This window comes from Camelus ferus, chromosome 17 (genome assembly GCF_009834535.1).
Source record: "Camelus ferus isolate YT-003-E chromosome 17, BCGSAC_Cfer_1.0, whole genome shotgun sequence".
NCBI classification, from domain to species: domain Eukaryota; kingdom Metazoa; phylum Chordata; class Mammalia; order Artiodactyla; family Camelidae; genus Camelus; species Camelus ferus.
In genome coordinates, this window is record NC_045712.1 from 40,570,080 (window position 1) to 40,590,190 (window position 20,111).

Below are 20,111 nucleotides of genomic sequence, written 5' to 3' on the forward strand. Positions count from 1 at the left end.
TAACTATCCCCATTCTACAGATGAGAAAAATTAAGCACAAAAAATTTAAGTAGCTTACCAGAGTGCTCGAACCAGTGTATGGGCCCAGTCAGCATCCCAGATTAAGAGCCATGGGAATGCGATGTTTTTAGAAATACCTGCATATCCCGTTGGCCCACTTTTCAAAGCCTGCTTCTGTGGTCTCGGGCAATCAGATATTGTTTGTCCTCAGGACATGGATGATTACATATGTCCTCCTAAAGGTTCTGCATCAAGACTTTTTTTTTTTAAAATTTTCGGTTGTTCCTATCTATACTGCTGCAGCCGCTCCTGTAGATTCTCAGGGACGTGCTTTATCAGGATTCAGATGTCCCTTCCCCAGGCCGAGCAGTACTCTCTGAGGTGCATCCCTGATTCCAGCCCCTGCAATTGTGTTTCTTGATGCCTTGGCCTAGCCTGCAGGTGATTCCAGGACAGGCTCAGGGCTTGGGCTGGAGGCAGGAATCTGCATGTATCAGCCAGGGGCTGATCTTCTACTTCAAAGGGCCATCTGAGAGGGAGGCAGAGCCATCAATTTCTAGACACCTGGGGCAGCTATGATGGTCCATGGTCCTGGACATCAGCGTCACATTCTTGCTGGCATCTCGCCCTCAGTATCTCCCCCCAGGTGCTCCCTCGAGTTAGCTGCCTGGGTTTCCTACAGCCTCCTTCTTTTTAAATTGAAGTTAAGTCAGTTACAATGTGTCAAATTCTGGTGTATAGCATAGAGTCCCAGTCATGCATATATATACACATATATTCATTTTTTCCTACAGCCTTCTTGACCCCAATGATACCAGGTGCTGGGGCCAGACTGGTGGGATCAGTCTTCCTGAATGGCTCTATCTATAATTTCATGGGCATTTGACTGGTGAAAATGACAATGGTAGAACAAATAACCCCATGTGCAGAATGACTCCAGGAAGGTGGGTTGACCTCAGTGACAGAGTTGTGGGTTATAGTCAGAGTGAGGCTTCATTAGAATCTACATTGACTCCGTACCCTCTTTCAGAGTCCTAGGTTTCCTGGAAACAAGAGAACCTCCTGTAGTAACGTTACCAGGGGTCTTCTCTGCTCTTCCTTCCCTCCACCCAATAACTAGATGAATTAGAAGAAAATGGTGTCCCTCCTACACTGCTGGTAGGGATGTAGTTTGGTGCCAGCCATTATGGAAAACAGTATGGAGAGTCCTTAAAAATTTGAAAATAGAGTTACCCTATAACCCAGCAATGCCACTCCTGGGCATATATCTGGAGGAAACTCTAATTGGAAAAGATACATGTACCCCAGTGTTCACAGCAGCAGTATTTACAATAGCCAAGATATGGAAACAACCTAAATGTCCATCGACAGATGGCTGGATAAAGAAGCTGTGGTATATTTATACAATGGAATACTACTCAGCCACAAAAAAGAATGAAATAATGCCATTTGCAGCAACACAGATGGACCTGGAGACTGTCATTCTAAGTGAAGTAAGCCAGAAAGAGAAAAAAAAGTACCATATGATATCACTCATATGTGGAATTTTTTTTAAAAATGACACAAATGAACTTATTTACAAAACAGAAACAGACTTACAGCCATAGAAAACAAACTTACGTTACCAGTGGGGGCTGAGGGGTAAATTGGAAGTTCAAGATTTACAGATTTACAAGATTTACAGATACTAAATACTATATATAAAAAAAATAAAACAACAAGTTCATACTGTACAGCACAAGGAGCTATATTCAACATCTTGTAGTAACCTTTAATGAAAAGGAATATGAAAAGAAATACATGTATGTACATGTATGACTGAAACATTATGCTGTACACCAGAAATTGACACATTATAAACTGATTAACTTTCAATTAAAAAAAAAAAAGGAAAAAGAAGAGAATGGTGTCCCTTCCCACCTGCTAGAAGTGATAACCAGAGATCAGGAGGCAGAGGGTGAGACGCGCCCCTGGAAGGCAGAGGACATGCAGATTGGGGAGTTTGGGCCAGTGGTCCAAGGCATCTCCAAGGGGTGCTGGAGCTGAGGGGCTCAGAGCTACAGACAGCAGCTGACAGGCTAAAGGAGGAGGCATTCGAATGGCCAGATAACTCAGGAAAAGTGCCTGGCCTTACTTATGCTTTTTAAAAATCAGGTTGGTGAAGATGAAAACAACTTACAAAACTGAGCATTGGTCTGACTCTCACATACTGTTGGGGGACGCATAAATTAGCACTGATCCATAATCCATTACTTGAAACCCTCAGGGACGGAAGTTAGAATGTAGAATTTTCCAGACTTTTGAAAAGCAACATGACGTATAAATTGTATGTTATGCAACACTCCCTGTAGGAACGAGGGCAATACACATATTTACGTGTCTGCATGAAATGTACAAACACTCACACTGAGTGGGATAAATAAAGGCTGCAAATAGCCTCCTGCGCATTCGGCTCAGGGTCTGCTACCAAGTGAGCTTAGTCACTAGACTTGTTAAGGCACTCTCCATTTTCAGACTTCTGTGGGTAAGGGATTATAGACCTCGCGACCTCTCTGGAGGGCAATTTGACAGTATGTATTAGGAATCTTAAAATACACATACCCTTTCACCCAAAAACTTTACTTCTAGGAATTTGTTCCAAGGACATAATTATGATTATATGCAACAACCTAGTAATAAGGATGTTCACTACGGCAGTGCTTTTGTTCAAAAAGGAAAAGAATTAGAAACCACTTGAGTATCTACTAATAAGGGACTGTTTAACTATGCCATGGACTATGAGGTGGTCCCTTAACAATACAGTGTTTGCTTTTTGACCTGGAAAGATGTGTGTGATGTCTTATTTCAAGACAGATTTAAGCTATGAAGGCAATCTTACTTGCATAGTGGAACCCTTAAGAGTACATATGTGCCACCAGGGATATTCCTAGGTTTTTATTATGCATAGTTTTTAAAAAATGTATTGCTAATGTGGGTTTTCTCATTTTCTTTATTCTAAGTTAGAAAAGTAAGACTTTCAAACTTGCAAAGAATTCAGATGTGTGTAAGCTAAAAAAAGGCTTCTACACCTCTCACCCTCCCTCCCTCCCTCCCTCCCTCCCTCTTGGAGGTAACACATATCCATTGGATGGATTTCTTTCCAGACCTTTTCTCTGTTTGTAAAAGCACAAAGACTTTTAAAGTAAATTTTCCATCTATGGAGTTTTTAAGTAATTTTCCCATACCATGTATGTTGTTCTATGTCTGACTCCATCACTTATCTCATTTCATGCTGCAGGGGTGAACTTTCACTTGCTCAGCCCTTTCCACGTTGTTGCACATTTAAGTAGCTTCTATTTAATTACTATCTCAAACAACATTGCAAAGATCATCCTTGAGCAGGTGGCTTTGTGAGCATATGCTTCATTTATGTGGAAGAATTCTTATTATTTTCCTACCATGAACATGTGTTATTTAGATTACTAAAGTATTATTAAACATATTAAAAGATTCCAGGAGACTGTTTCCAATAACCTAGAGACACTCAGTTGGCCCATTTCTTCCTCAGGATAAATGAGCTATTCACTAGCATTATCTTGTAAATAAATCCCACATATTTCGGGGTCACACATTGTTTTACAGATTATCCTCCTCAAGGAATATCTGGTCCAGGGCAGCAGACAAGAGTGTTGGCTACAGTTGCCAAAGTCTTGCGGGGTTGGTAGGGGTGTGGGTTGTCCTTTTTTCACAGACAATCTGGTGACCCGGGGGTCTTTCCTTGGTAGTCAGTGGTCACTGAGCCCTCCTGGGGGCTCATTCAGTTGCTGATCCCAGGGGATAATGGTCTCCCGGAGGGTGGGCGGGCTTCTCTGGAGCTTGGGTCTGATGGGCTTTCTGGAGGTACAAGGGGCTCCTGGACCCCGGGGCGAACTCCTAGGGTAGTGAGGGCAGGCAGGATGGGTCCTCGTCCTGGGCCCAAGCTCCAGGCCCATTGGCCCTTCTCTTCCTCTTGTGCATGCAAAATAGATGCCGCATGTCCTTGATTTTCAGACAACCATTTCCTTTTTACACTGTAGTGCACCTGCAGTGGGACGTGGACAGGGAGTGTGGGAGTGATCCTCCCCTGGCTCTTCCTGAAGCCTGTTATTAAATAGAGAGGCTGCACTGGACAGTTGGTGGGTCTCAGAGTCAGGGAACAAAGAAGCTCCTGTTTTCCTTGTCTTCACCTCCAGCCCCATTCCACAGGCAGCTCGGGGGCCCGCCAGATCAGGGGCTGGAAAACCCCACCCCTTGAAGAGGATGAAAGAAAATCTTTTCTGAAATTCAGACTGGACTCCAGTGCAAAATTCGAAGTCATCGTTCCTTTCGCTGGCTGCTCAGTGCCCATCCCTTCCCATAATGCTGCCAGAGCCCTCCTGTGTAATTAGTGGAAGCATAATTAATACATGAGAGGAGTCTTCCTAAGAGCCAGTGTGTCCTCTTAAAATGGGATGGGAGGCAGACCTCACAGGCTTCTACATGCCGACCCGAAATGTCCAGTCAGACAATCACATCGTCATCCCAAGCCACGTCCATTTATATGCTTCTTGGACGCAGTGGCCCCGTGGAGGGGAGCAGAAGGGGTGAGGAGGGGTTCTGAGTGACTGAGCTGGGGACTGGAGAGGGTGGGTTTAGAGAGCTGGGAAAACCACGAATGGAGTCGTGGTTCCAGTAAGAGCATCTTAGGAAGGCAGAGGTCCACTGGATGGTGAGACGGATTGGGTTCGACACAAAGAAGTGAATGTTAATGAGGCGTTTCCTGTGTGCCAGGCCCTGAGATGCTGTTTCATTTAACTCCTCAGATAAATGTCAAGATCTCCCCTTTCACAGGTGGCAACAGGGTCCCTCAGGGCTGACGTGACCAGCTAAAGGCCACAGTTAGGGACTCAGAGTTTCTCCTGGCTCCCAAGGCTTAAAGGACAAACATTCTCACTGCAACCTTTCTTTGTCCATCCTGCACACCACTGCTGGGATGAACTTTCTAGAATCTTGGTTCAGCTTATTCCCTCCACAACCCGGCCAGTCCCTACCTCGGCAACCGCACTGCCTGTGGGTGGAAACGTGCCCCCAGTGAGGAAGCTGGCCGAGGTGCTCTCTGAAGTCTCTTCCAGGTCTACTGACCATAGTTTTAAGGCTGGAAAATATTTATACAGTTCATAAATATTTTACTAATCAATTTTCCAGGCTTCTGACTGCCAGTAGGCACAAAGCATCCTTGTCCTCAACCACACTTGCTTTCCTCCTCCTCTTTGGCTTGTCCTGTGACCATCCTCCACTCAGCTGACTTCTCCTCTTCCCTCTCACCCTGCCCCCACCACTAATCACTAAACACTAACAAAGCCTAAATAGCCTCAAACCCACCCCTACTTTCTATTTGCACTGTTACAACCCTAGTTCCTCACGTGCTTGGAACTGTTGCCTCTCCGTTTTTCCTACCCTTACTGTTCCCCTCCACGCCTTCCAATAGCCCGTTCTTCACTTTGCGGCCCAATGGTCTTCCTAGAATATAAGGCTGACCGTGTCACTCTGCTCTGGTGAACCCCTCAAGGGCTCCCTTATCCCCTCAAACTCCTTAGCATCACGTACGAGGATGGCTGATCTCTCTCCTGCTTCATCTCCCACGCCCACTCCCTTCCCACTTGGCACTATGAAGCCCTCGTTCTCCTCCCACCGCTAGCTCTGAATTCTGTTCGGGTGGAAGGAAGCAACTCACCACACGTTCTCTCTCCAACTTATGGCATAAACTGACTCCCTCTCTTTCAGCGCTCACAACTTGCTGGCACTCAGATTTTTTTTTTTTCCTCTCTAGTTCTTCCACTGGAAAATGCTGGCTCTCAGGCCTGAATCTCTGCTGTGCATTTATACATCGATTCATTTTTGGAACAAGTATTAGTTGAGCATCTCCTATGTTCTAGGTACCTCCCTCATAACAGTGAACAAAACAGACAAAGATATCTGTCCTCCCATGTAACCCAGCAGGGAAATATAGAGAATAAACAAGTAAAATAAATGTCAGATGGTGATAAATGCTAGGAAGGAAAAATAAAGCTAAGAAGAGGGATGGGAGTATCTGTGTGGAGTTGTGATTTGGAAGATCAGGCCTCTCTGACAAGGGATATCTGAGCAAAGACAGGATGGAGGTGAGGGAGACAGCTTTGCAGAAAGTTGAGGGAAGAGCCTTCCAGGACAGGGGCATGGGAAGTGCAAAGGCCCTGAGCTTTTAGTGGGGTTAATATGTCTGGGGTACATTGGGAAGGTGGGTGCGGTTGCCTTGGTGTAGTAAATTAGGAGGTGAAGTCCCAGAAGCAGAGGGGGGTGGGGGGAGGGGAGCCGATGACGCAAAGCTTCACAGGTCCCTGCAAGACTTGAGATTTTAGTCAGAGTGGGATGAAAACCCTTTGGAGGTACTGAGCAGAGGAGAGGTGAGGTCTAGCAAGCTTTTATAAGATCTGGCCACTATGGTGGGAAGGTACCACAGGGAAGTAAGAGCAGAAGCCAGGAGACCAGTGAAGAGACCATTACAGTCAATCAGGAAAGAGGTCATGGTAACAAGTGGTCCATTCTGGGTATATTTTGGGGATGGAGCCAATAGGATTTGCAGGCAGATCAGATACAGGATGAGCCAGAAAGAGGAGTCAAAGATGGCTCTGAGATTGAGGCCTGAACTGCTTGAAAACTGGAGGTACTTTTACTAGGGTTGAGGAAGGCTGTGGGAGGGGCCTGGTGTCAGCCTTGTGGAGTCTGTGACGCCTGGTGGCCGTCGACGTGGAGGGGGAACAGGGGTGAGACCAGCGCCCTAGGGAAGATGCTCAGACACGACACAGGAGTCATCAGCGTGCAGGTGATGCTTGCCGCCAAACGTGCAAGAGAAGCGAACAGAGAGGTCCAAGGACTGTGCTCTGGGTCCGGTCCCCCAGGATGGACGGAAGAAGAGGGACCACAAAGCGGGCTGAGAAGGAGCAGCTATGAGATGGGAGAAAACCCCAGGAGAGGGCGGGGTCTCCAAGTCCACGTGAAGGAAGACATTTCCAGGAGGAAGGAGTGATCAGCTGTGGGAAATAAAAACAATACAAACCCCCGGGAGCATCCTGGTTACCTTCTTTCTTCTACTCTGCAGCTGCCTTCCCCCTGAGAGGTATGTGCTGATGGTGGTGGGGGAGCCTGAGATGGGAGAATTGCCCACCACACACGTCCATACCTTCTCTTCCCTCCAGACTTTTCCACCTGCTCTTCTCTTGGCCTTGAACCCTCTTCTTCCCCTCTTGGCTGGTGGATTCCTACTCATCTTTTGGGACCTCACCTTGGAGGTACCTCTTCCAAGATGCCTCGGAGCCATTTCCCCCTCCTTGTATGTCTCCCTGCGGCAGAACGACCTAGCCCACAGGGTGACCCTGTGACATGCACCAGTGAACCTACGCGAGGGCGATTTTAAACTACAAAGTGCATTCGAGTATTTCTCCTTCTTTTCCTCTTTTCTGTCTTCTTGCTGTTCTTTCCTATTTTCACCCTTCTTCTTCTTCTTTATTTAGTGGAGATCCTTAATCTGAGGGCCAGCGGAAGGGTAGACGGCACTTCGCGTCTGGGTAAATGTGCATGTTTCCAGGAATGGGGTCCAGAGCTTTCATCAGTGCCTCAGGTGTCCTTGACCCAGAAAAGGTTAAGAATCACTCACTGTACATTTTCTTGACACAAATGGGGAGCGAGATGAAGTAGGCTTTATTCCTCAGCGTGCCCTCGTTCTCTCTGTCCTGCTTTCTCTTCTTTCTGGAACACGGAGGCAGACTCAAAATGCTAAGCCAAACTTTCACATCTCGGTTGAGGTAATATTTGAAGCACTGAAGTTCAGCCTCAAAGCAATTTCGTGCCTCAGTGTGGTTTGCCCCCAGGAAGGCAGCCCTGGTAAACAGTGCCTCTTTCAAATGCTGGGGAGAGGGAGGAGTCAAAGGCCAGCTTCCCTGTGTGGCTTGATTTTCCTGGGGACAAACTCAGCACGTGCTGGGTGGGATTTGCATCCCTGGGAGAGCTGCCTTCCTGCCTCATGGGCCGCTCTGCCCGTCGTTGCCAACCGCTGCCTCCCAATGAGGTCTCGGCCTCTTGTGAGATGCGATCGCTATCATTCAGTTTAATTCCCATTTAATACATATTTCAAGATAAAGTCTGAGGATTCATGGGTTTGGCCTATGAAGGTGCAGCCTAAATGTGTGAAAATAAAACATGTCCTGACCTCGCCATCGGAGATGCGGATTTTCTTTATTTTCTTAGGATTGTCTAGTGAGGTTTCTTCCCCCCCCCCTTTTTGGTGATGGTTGTCGCCGTAGCTCAGCAGGGCATTAAATTCAGGGAGCAGTCCAATCTGTCACAGCCAGAGCCCACGGGAGTGTGGAGCATGCGACCCAGGGATAAATCCCTCGGACTGTGGCTGGGGCCCTGAGGGAAGGCTCCAGCTCCAACCCGCCCTAAACAGAAGCACGGAGCCACAGAAACAGTGTCGTCATAACACCTGCAGAGTGCATGTTGGCACCTTTAATTTAGGGTCCCCCCAGAGCAGATCCAAATAAAGGTTTGAGGGACAGGGAAGGGAAGGAAGCTGACCCAGGGGGCGGTGATGAGCAGGTCACCTCTGTGGGTGAGGGGGGTTCAATCCACCGGGGAGGAAGCTGGGGCATTTATTCGCAAACTCCTGTCCGTCACTGGTGGAGGACTGCTCTCTGGCGTGTTTTTTGGCTCCTGAGACACAACACTCTGCTACACCTCTGTGGTCTTCAGCCTATTTTGGGGGGTCCTCTTACTCTATCCTTCATTAAATGTAGGGGTGCCCTATTTCCTTAGTTACCTGCACTGTCATCTTACCCTGTCCCTTCTGCTCCCTTGGCTTTCGTTCTGTGACTCTGTATGGGCAGCCTGTGCAGACTAGCTTTTCCCCAGATCTGTTCTCCCTTTCTTCCAAATAAATACAGTGGCAGCCAGACTCTGGGCTTCCTGGCGAGACCCAGCTCTCTCTGCCTTTCTTGTGGCTAGCTGTGGCCTGCTCTGAGGACTGGCCAAGTCTGAGCCAACTGGATGTGAGCAGAAGTGACGTGTGCAGCTTTGGGTTCATTCCAACTAAGAGACAAGCCTTTTGCCTTGGACCTCCTCTCCTTCCTCCTTCCCACAGCCTGGGATACAGACAGTGTGGTCACCAAGCTTTGCCAGTCGCTACGGGGAGACACTCCGGGGACGGTGGAGAAAAAAGATGGAATGAGCCTGGACCCCTGAATTACCTCACGGAGCAGAGTCATACTACAGTGAAATTCTATTTTATTAAACATCTGTATTTGGAGCTTTGTTAGATTATACCAGTTCAGCCTATTAAGTAATAAACCAGAGTGGACCTTTCTTCTGAGGTCCTTACCCTTTTATCCAAATCTAACCCCACATTTATACTTGGATGACCCTCAGGCCCTCAACTAAAACCACACTCTTAATTTCACTTGCTCCCTTCCCTAATATAATGCTTCTCCAATGTTCTCCTTTTCCATACCTGTCGCGTGGTCTGGGTCACTGTATTACCAGGTTTCTGGAACTTATTTTTTAATTTCTCCCTTAATCTTACCTCCACCTTCAATCCATCACCAAATTCTATTGATTTTATTTTAGAAATAAATCACATGTCCATTCACTGAGTTTTCTTGGTTGGACCTCTAAAGAGTGTAATCCATCTCATACCTCTGTTATTATAAATCCAACCAGGGTCTCCCCTTATGTTTGAAGTGATGATACTTTCTACTTATTTAAAAAATGTTAGTGTCTTTTTTTTTTTTTTTTAAATGGAGGCACTGGGGATTGAACCCAGGATATGTGCAATGCTAAGCATGCACTCTCCCACTGAGCTACACCCACTCCTCCAGTGTCTCTTTTAAATTGAAGGATAGGTGCTGTACAATATTATATGTTACAGGTGTACAATGCAGTGATTCACAATTTTTAAAGGTTGTGCTCCATTTACAGTTATTATAAAACATTGGCTCTATTCCCATGCTGTACAATGTATCCTTGTAGCTTATTTTATACCTGACAGTTTGTACCTCTCACTCTCTCAGCCCTACATTGCCCCTCCTGCTTCCATTTCCCCACTGGTAACCACTAGTTTGTTCCCCATATCTGTGACTACGCTTTTTTTTGATCACTAGTCTGCTATATTTTTTAGGTTCCACATAAAAGTGATATGATACAGTATCTGTCTTTCTCTGCCTAACTTATTTCACTTAGCATAATACCCTCCAAGTCCATCCATGTTGCTGCCAATGGCAAAATTTTGTTCTCTTTCATGGCTGAGTAGTATTCCATTGTACACACACACACACACACACACAGACACATCTTCTTTATCCAGTCATCTGTTGTTGGACACTTAGGTTGCTTCCGTATCTTGGCAAATAATGGTGCTATGGATGTTAGGGTGCATGTATCTTTTCAAATTAGTGTTTTTGTAGTTTTTTTCAGATATATAGAGAGTTCCTTTTTTTTTTAAGCAAGATTTTTATTAGTGAAGTAAAAAAAAAAAATAGTGAAAGATAATACACTCCCAAGAATTGGAAGCGGGCCAATTCAAGAAAGGAAAAAATGGCCCAGAGTTCCTTTTTAATTTTATTTCATTTAAACATTTTTTTCACTGTCTTCACTCTTTATGCCTTCTCATATCCCTTCTCCCTACAGTATCCATTCTGTTGTGTCTGGTATGTGCCTTGGAATAGGTATATATCTTTGAAAAATGCATAGCAATTGTGCATTCCGACTGTTCTGATTTATAACCGGGTATTATAATAGAGATATTCTAACTTTTGTAATCAACACCATGCTTTTTAAAGTTTATGTTGCTATATGATTTTAGTTCGTTCCTTCCATTTGCTTCTGTGTGTTCCATGATGGGCTGGCACCATATTTTGCTCATCTAGTCCCCTAATGAGGGATTCCTCAGTTACCACAGAACTACTACTAAATTCCTGCTACTAAAAAAAAGTGCTACGAAACAGAAACATCCTCACCCATGTTCTTTCATGGGCTTAGATGTGAGCTTTTCTTGGATGTGTACCCAAGCGTGGGATTTCTGGATCACAGGGAATAAACATGTTTGATTTCACTACGGAGGGCTACGTTGCTTCCCAGTACGACCGCACCCAGGCTTCCCTCTCGCCATCAGCGCACTGAGCTTCCTCTTCTCCCAAATGCTTGCCCGTTATGCTCAAGATATTGGTACTTTCTGACTTTATAAGTTGGCTCTTCCATAGATATAAGGTTAGGAATCTCATAATTATTTTAATCGGTGATTTAATTAATCATTCAGTGTGAGCATCAATTCTCACGTTTGTTAGCCATTCAGCCTCGTTACTTTGAATTACCTGTTCAGATTCTTTGCACATTTTTCCCTCTTGGGTTTCCTGTCTTGTTCTTGTTGACTCGTAAGAAGGAGTTCCTTTCATTACAGGAACTGTCCTAACCAAGTAGTATCCCCGTTGATGTTTACATTTATGAACCTGTTGCCAAGTTAAGCTCACACAAGCCTGTAGGAACAAAGGATTCCTAGCAGATCATTCAGAGAAAGGAGGTGGGAGGAGTGAGTCATCACTCTGCGCACAGTTGCATGTGCACGTGGAACTCCAAAGAGCCTATGTCGTGGCCACTGGAACCACACTCACAACACAGGGCTGTGCTGCATGGAACACCTGCCTGTAAAAACCAAACTTCAACAGTTCATTAACAATAAGGGTATTCATTTTTATTAAACGGTGCTTTAAGTTTTTCAGCACTCGACTTGGGATGCACCATTAAATTGATTGGCCCATTAAAAATCAGTGGTTAAAAATGAGTTCACTGTTAAAAAAGGGGAAATAATGATAATGATACTGACAGTGACTGAAGCAATGGACCATCCTGCTCAAAATCAAAAGAATCAGGCCATTAACATGTGATGTGTAAGAAGCACAAATGAATTTTCCTACTTTTAGGTCCAACACTGGTAATTTACTTTCAACAAAACAACATCATTAATCATGCTAGAGAAATGTTGTTAGCTTGAATTTCCTTTGTTTTAGAGTTTTGCTTGGGTTTAATTTGCAAATTAAATTTTATAGTTTTTTAGATTTTGTAACCATGAGAATTTTTACTGCTAGTTTTATGTTTCTACATTTAAAATAACATTATGATAAAAAAAAAACAATTTTGGCAAATATGGGGGTGGTCTGTAATAATTTTTCTGTTATTAAAGTTTGAGAAATATTGCCTTAGTGTACTGAGATGTACATTTTCAGATTACAGACTATTAACTGACGGTGTTGGGGTGAATGGTGGTCACCAAAATAAATTCTAAAATTATTATCAGGCACCACAGATAATTCAAATATGTGTGGATTTGAGGTGTGCATCAGAGTCAAGGTTAACGCATCTATAGATTTGTGGCAGATCTGATGGGCTGCCTCTCAATAGCCATACCACCCCTTTTCTTCTCATAGAGGCTGGAAAGCCAAGAACTACATTTCCCAGACTCCTCTGCAGGTCAAGCTCTGGATGCTAATAGATTCAGCCTATCAGGTGCACTGACATCAATGTGGGGAGGCTGAAATGCCTGGCAGATGCCTCGCCTCTGTTCCTTCTCCTGCCAGGCACAGCTGTAGAGACAACTGTAGAGGTCCTGGGGTCCAGCCACTATCTCTGAGGTTGTCAAAAGGCAGGGTGCAGGCGGGGCACGTGTCCGATGCTGTGGGACACGGCAGGTGTGGTGGTGTCCTGGTCGGGGCACTAATATCTCCAGGGGAATTCTGACTGCAGGAGAAGCAGCAGCTCTTTTGGTGGCCCAATTATTCATGTGGCTTTGAGAGTCATTTTAGAAAGCTCAACCTGTTTTAACCTGAGCATTAGGTACATGTTATGGCCATTCTTCTCCTCCTCCTCCTCGTTATCCGCTCCAGCATCCTGTCTGGAAGGAGGCCCGCCTGCCCTGCTTCTCGCTCAGTGCTCTGCTTCCTTCTTCCTCGTTTCCAGGCAGCTGGAAGGGCACCCGCGTGGGTCCCTCTAATCCTCGGCCACGCTCACCTGCGTCCTCTCCTCTGTTTTGGGTGTCGGGCTGCGGAGAGTTTTGTCTTGAGCTGAGGGTGAGAAGGACATCTTCCTTGACCTTGGCACTCAGCCATGCTCTCCAGTCTCCTTTTCCAGGAAGTTCTGTGTTGCGCTTTTAAGTGCAAATATCAAATCAGTAACAGGTTTCCCACCCACCCCTTGTGTACAATGGCATTGAAATGAAGGAGGGATCTGGCATTTCTGGGTTCCTTATCAGTCAAATCCCACCATGCGTGTCTGGCAGAAGATACTCCTGGAACTGAACTGGGGACGGATGGTGGCAGCGAGAAGCAGGAGACTGCTGGCAACCACTGAGGGTCTGAGCTCAGGAGATGGCAGGTGGGGAGAAGAGAGGGGATGGGTGTGACACAGTAGGAGAGCTGACAGGGCTTCAGACTGGTGACCACACTCAATCCCAAGAGGGACGAGCAGGCAAAGAAGTGTCAGAAATAGGGGGCAAAGGGATAACTGGAAAGATGGACGGTAAGGATAACAGAGAAATAAAAAGATAAAATAGGAAAATACGGTTAGAGGATAACAAGAATTTAAGAAAATATAACAAGATGTCAAAAACGGTTTTGTGATGTGGTTTTTAGAATGCCACGAGCTCCCCCAGTTTTCCTTCCTTCCCTTGGCACTGCCCACGTCCACCTGGAGGCTGACCATGTTGGGGAAAAGTCAGCACTAGTTAGTCCAAATCCGAGAGGACTTTGAAAGGAGCTTGGCTCTCTGTTTCCAAAAGCCTTTGCCCAGACCAGGCCAATTGCTGAGATGACTCCGATTCCTGGAGCTCTGTAACCTAATCTCTCACCAACCAGCGTGCAGTTGAGCCTTGTCTTCACGGTGGTGCCTGCACTGCTCTCTTGTGCCTTGATTTGGGGTCTTCTAGAAGCAGAGAGGTCTTCTAGAATCAGCGCCCAGGGAGGGAGACAAGGAGAAGAAAGGCTGGTGCACAGGTTCTTCACGGAGGCGGCTGTTGTGCTGACAGGGACTCCAGCCTCCTGGGACTGTCAAGAAGGCCAGATGGCCTCCTGACTCCGCCACCGACAGAGACGAGGCTGGGTCTCTCTCCAGCACCTCTCCCCGCTCACCCCAGCTTGGGGGATCCTCAGGGAGTGTTAGTGCCCCTCACTTCGGGGCTAAGCTGGAATGTGGTGACAGCTCTGGGGCAGAAAGAGGAAGGACAGTATAGTTGTCTCTCAGTATCCGAGGGGGATCAATTCCAAGACCCCTGAAGTTCAAGTTCTTTATATAAAAGGGGCATAGTATTCACATATAATCTGTATACATCCTCCTGCATATTTTAAATCATCTTTCAATTACTTGTAATATCCAATACCATGTAAATGCTATGTAAATAGTTGCTGGCACATGGCAAATCCAAGTTTTGCTTTTTGCAACTTTCTGGAATGTTTTTCAAAAATTTTCCATCTACTGTTAGTTGAGTCCACAGATAAGGAAGGCTGAACGTAGAGCTGGAGGTAGGACACTATCAGCTTGTGGAACTGTCCACTGCTGCTGTGGCTGAAATCACAGGTGGCTTGAAGGGACGTGGTGGCCCCAAGCATCTGCACAGCTAATAACGTCTTCCTTTAGGTCACCCCCTGGTGTGGGCATCCCACACTCGATGCACCAGTGCTGGGATGCAGCTCATGTGCACCAGATGCAGCTGACATGCACTAGTTAAAACACAGAACTGGAAGTCCCACCCCCCAACTCCGTGCTACCCCTCAACCTCTCCCTGGGTCCCATAACCCAGTAACTAAAGGATTAATTCCTGGCCAAGCAGGTCTGCCTCTACTCTGTTCTGATTGGTGGGGCCCCACGCTCCTTTGGCTGTAAAATATTTTGAATGTCAACCCTGAATGTAATCATCTGTCCACATGTCTGTCTGTCTCCTGTACCACATCAGTGTGCCTTCAAGCAAGGACCTTTTTATTTATTTTTACATTCACATCACCCAGGTCAGGGCATGCCACATTTACCAACTGAATGCTAGAAAAGAAGTGGTGTCAAAATGAAAATATCCGTTTAATACCAAGGTTAACCAAAGCTTGGCTAAAGCCAGATACTGACTATTGTGTAGATATGGCTTAAGACTGAATTGAATAGTGAACATTACAAGTCTTACTTTAACCGTAGGCATAATCTTACTCTAAATTGTAACCTAAATCCATTAAAAAGCTGGGTTCTGAAGATAATATTTTGCAAATTTTGGTTCTTTGAGAGTGGATCTGCTGTTTAGAAATGACCCAGATTTGTTCAGAGATAAATCTGGCAAATTCTGGTGAGAATTCTAGTTCCAAAAGAACATTTTAGGTTATAAATAAGGCATATGACTCTGAAGTAATGATTTTTTCTCTCTTTTGTCACTCTAAGTTGCACTGGAATGCATTTCCAAAGGATGAAGTCCAAAAATATTTTGCGCAATAGTAGATTTGTGAAAAATAAGTGCATGGCCACAATTAGATACCACCTTAAACCTATTAGGACGACTACTATTTAAAAAAATAGCAAGTGTTGGTGAGGACGTGGAGAAATTAGAACCCTTGTGCACTGTTTGTGGGAATGTACAATGGTGCAGCCACCACGGAAAACAATGAGGCGGTTCCTCGAAAAGTTAAAAATGGAGTTACCATATGATCTAGAAATCCCACTTCGGGGTATAGACCTGAAAGAACTGAAAGCAGGGACTCAAAGAGATATTTGTGCATTCATGTTCATAGCAGCATTATTCACAATAGCCAAAAAGTAGAAATAACCCATGTCCACTGATGGGTGAATGGATAGACAAAATGTCGTATATCCATACAATGGAATATTGTTCAGCCTTAAAAAAGAAGGGAAATTCTGCCACATGCTACAGGGTGGTTGAACCTTGAGGACATTATTCTAAGTGAAATAAGCCAGTAATAAAAGGACGCATACTGTATGATCCCATTTATATGAGGTATCTAAAGCAGTCAAATTCATAGAGACAGAAAGGAGAATGGTGGTTGCCAGGGGCTCGAGGGGGAAATGAGGATTATTGTTTAGTGGGTATAGAGTTTCAGTTTGGAAGATGAAATGAGCTCTGTGGATGGATGTTGGGGATGGTAGCACAAAAATGTGAATGACTTAATGGTTAAAATGCTACCTTTCATATTATGTGTATTTTAGCACAATTTGAAAAGATACCTTCTTAAAAAAATAAGGGTACAGCTTCCCAAGGTGATGACTTTGAAAGGAAATACTTGTTCGGATGTTTAAGTAGATTTTACTATGATCAGTCATATGGAATTCTGGCCATAAGTCATCTGTTGGTGAACAGACACGACATTCCCAAACTCTGAGACACATCACCCTCTGCTCATTCGTGTTAGATGGATTCCACGCTGAAGAGACTACAGGCTGGCACGTGGAGAGTGCGGAGCACAACAGCACGTACCCTGCTCCCTATTTTCTCACTGTTCAGGTCGCTCACTGTCACCCACCGCTGCCCTTCTCGCCCCTTGAGAAAGTCGTTAGGTATCTTCCCTGGCACAGGAACGCCCTGAGTCGAGGGCCGCTGTCACTCCAGGATGCACAGTGACTCACTCATGCTGCTAAACCAGGAAGAAAGGAGCTGGTTGTACTTTGCGGGGATAAAAGCCAACTATGTAAAAGTCCGTTTGCAGTGCTAACTCAGCTTTAGGTCACAGGAACGTAGGCAGAGCCCCCGCTCCTCCCCGCTTTTCTTTCCTGCAGGTTCAGCTTGGTCAGAGACTTGTTCTTTTAAATCAAGAATTCTCAAGCTCAGCACTACTGACATCTGGGGTTGGGTAACCTTTGCTGTGGGGGGCTGTGCTCTGTAGTGTTTAGCAGCAGAATCCTTGGCCTCTCCTCACTAGATGCCGGGAGGAGCCCCCACCCCAACCTGGTGACAACCAAAAATATCTCTACATGTTGCTAAATGTCCCCTGAGGGGCAGCCTCACTCTCACCCATGTTGAGAACCACTGCTGGAAATGGAGGCCAAACCACTCGGCACCTCCCTGAGAGTAACATGGCTTATCCAGTCATTTGTCACTGGACATCTGGGTTGTTTCCATGTCTTGGCTATGGTAAGCAGTGCTGCTATGAATATTGGGGTGCATGTATCTTGCTGAATTGAGAGTTTTCTCCAGATATATGCCCAGGAGTGGTATATATACACAATGGAATACTACTCAGCTACAAAGAAGAATGAAATAATGCCATTTGCAGCAATGTAGATGGACCTAGAGATTATCATAGTAAGTGAACTCAGTCAGACAGAGAAAGACAAATACTGTATGATGTCACTTATATGTGGAGTCTAAACAAATAATACAAATGAACTTATTTATAAAACAAAAATAGACTCCCAGACATAGAAAACAAACTTATGATTACTGGGGGGAAAGAGGAGGTAGGGGTAAATTGGCAGTTTGTGATTTGCAGATAGTAACTCCTACATACATAGTAGATAAATAACAAGGCCCTACTGCATAGCACAGGGAATTACACTATCTTGCAGTAACCCATAATGAGAAAGAATATATAGACATGTGTGTATATAACTGAATCACCACACTGTACACCAGAGACTAACACTGTAAATCAACTGTACTTCAATAAAATAATAAAATAATTTTTAAAAAGAGTAACATGACTTAAACAGTAGAGAACTTCGCCACATTCCACAGCAGAGCAAAGTGTTCTGTAAGTGGTGTGGTTCTCAGATGATAGAGGGAAACTCAGGTGTTTGTACCCAGAGGCCCCCCACAAGCATGGTTTTGTGGGGAGAAGCAGCAGTTCGCGGGAGCTTCCTACTCTTCTGCGACTTTCGTGTGGCTTACCGAGGCAGCACGGACTTCAGGGCCATATGACTCTGAGCCTAGATCCTGCCCTGCAACTTAGTGGCCTAATCCTTCTGAACTCAGTTTTCTCTGTGCAAACTGGGGGATTCCAGGGTGCCCTGCTAGAGTAGCTACGAGGGTGAAATGAGACAACGTAGGAGGGGATGCTAATGACAAATCCTTCCTTCTGCATCTTCTCCCCAAACCCCCTCAGCCAGTTGTACAGACAGAGCTGGCCCTCTGCTCGCACCTCTTTGAGTTTCTCACATTTCAGTGCACCCCCTTCCCAACATCTGTGTGCTTTTACTTTTCAGCACAGTTCCAGTGACTCTTTAGAAGACCACCCTTGGTCTACCGGACGCATTTTGCCCTGTTGTGGGAGTGACAAGTGTCCGGGTGTCCCCACCCCGATGCCCCCTCATGGCCACCAGCCAACTGCTGACAAGTGTAGGAATATGAAGGTTCAGTTCCCTCAAGTTGGGTCCAGCTCTAATACGGTGTAGTTTACCCGTCAACACTCATCTCTGGATTCAGGTTAAGGCTAGAACATTGCCAGAAATCGCCCCTGGCTTGTGTATTTCCTGTTCCGTGATCTGTTTCCCCTGTTTTCTTACCCAGTATTTTCCTGGGAGCACTTCCTCCATCAGCTGTCTGCACACAAACCACCACCTCAAGGCCTGCTTCTGGGGGACTGTGTAGTCTCCAAAAATGGTCTCCATCGATTCCTTCTTTTCCCCACCCATGCATGTCATTCTCACATTAAGAGGAAGGTTCTCATTTCCCCTCTCTGCATCTAGGCTGGACCCAGTGACCTGCTTACCTAGTGGAGTGCAGCAGAATGACGTTCTGAGATGGCGGAGGCTGGTTGGGAAGACGATTACCAGCTTCCACCTGACTCTCTGGCTCTCTCCTGGAACCTAGCTTCCCTGCGGTGAACAGCCTGAGACACACGGAGGGGACGCTTGAGGCACATCCACAGCCCCAGCTGAGCTCCCAGCCTGCAGCCACCACTTACTGCCAGCCGTGTGAAGGAGACGTCTCAGACATCCAGCCCAGCTGAGCCTTCAGAAGACTCCCACTGCCATCTGACGGTCATCACATGATAGACACCAACCAAGAGGTACCCAGCGGAGCCCCGCTAACCCACAGACTGCTATCATAATAAACTGTCTTATGCCGTTACGTTTTAGGACACTTCATTTCACAGTAATGGAGGCCTCTAACAGGAACTGGAATGAAGACTCCAGTTATAAGGAGATTCTCCCAGAGGGCATGAGGTTGAGCAGAGATGTGCACACCTGCCCAGCCATACTAGGAAGAGCATTCTCAGGCAGCTCTGCATGGGTGGAAGGCAGGGGAAAAGTTGCCTTAGGGACATGGGTGGCTTGCAGGGAGGCTGGCCGCTGGGCTGCTGTGACCCACTGCACAGGAGGACTGGGGAGTGAGCTGCCGTGTTCCTCGTGCAATTTCTCTCTGATTCTCCCCACAAGATGTTTGCAGGCTACTCCTCCAGCTCAGTTAACTAGCTGGTGTGTCTGATGAGCTGCTTGCCTTCTAGAAATGGGTTTGTGAAAATGACACTTTCCTGTCTGAGAGCTTTATGAGCTTTCTGCGAGATGCTGGCACTTCACGGCAATCTCAGGCCCAAACCCCAACAATGTGATGACAAACATCCCCCCCGAACAACAATTCAAAACAGTCTCGCAGGGTCAGTTCCCTAGCCCCTCCCAAAAGGGAGACTCCCAGACAATGCCTTGTCAGCCCAGAAGGGGAGAGCCCCAACCAGCGCCCCACTGGGGAGGAAGCCGAGTGAATGAGCATGGCTAGGAACGGACAATCCCAATCTGCGCTCACCGTAATAGGGAAGGACACCCTGGAGTTGTCATGCGTGAACCAGGCTACTCACCAGCCGGCCAATCCACGCACTGATGCGCACACATGAACATGGTCCCACCACTAAAGATCAGGCGAGGTGAGCACAGAAATCCCACTTTTACCCCAAGGCAGAGGCTTCCAAAGTGGCCTGGCTCCCAAAAGAGAAGGAGCCCAGAATGGCTAGATTCCTGGAAGGGAAGGAGCCCAGGCGGAGCAGGTAGAGCTTTCCCATCCCGCGCAAGCCAGAGGGGTTCACTCAAAACAATACACGCAGGAACACGATGCACAA

At 46.1% G+C, this 20,111-nt stretch overlaps 1 long non-coding RNA gene across 1 annotated transcript; it reads right to left on the reverse strand.

The window, feature by feature from the left end:
• Nucleotides 1-2,506: 2,506 nt before the first annotated feature.
• Nucleotides 2,507-19,270, reverse strand: LOC116657254. Its single transcript, XR_004312330.1, has 3 exons — nucleotides 19,260-19,270; nucleotides 19,095-19,097; nucleotides 2,507-2,585 (listed from the first exon to the last, which is right to left on the reverse strand). It is a non-coding gene; the product is annotated as an uncharacterized LOC116657254 (long non-coding RNA).
• Between the last annotated feature and the right edge of the window lie 841 nt (nucleotides 19,271-20,111).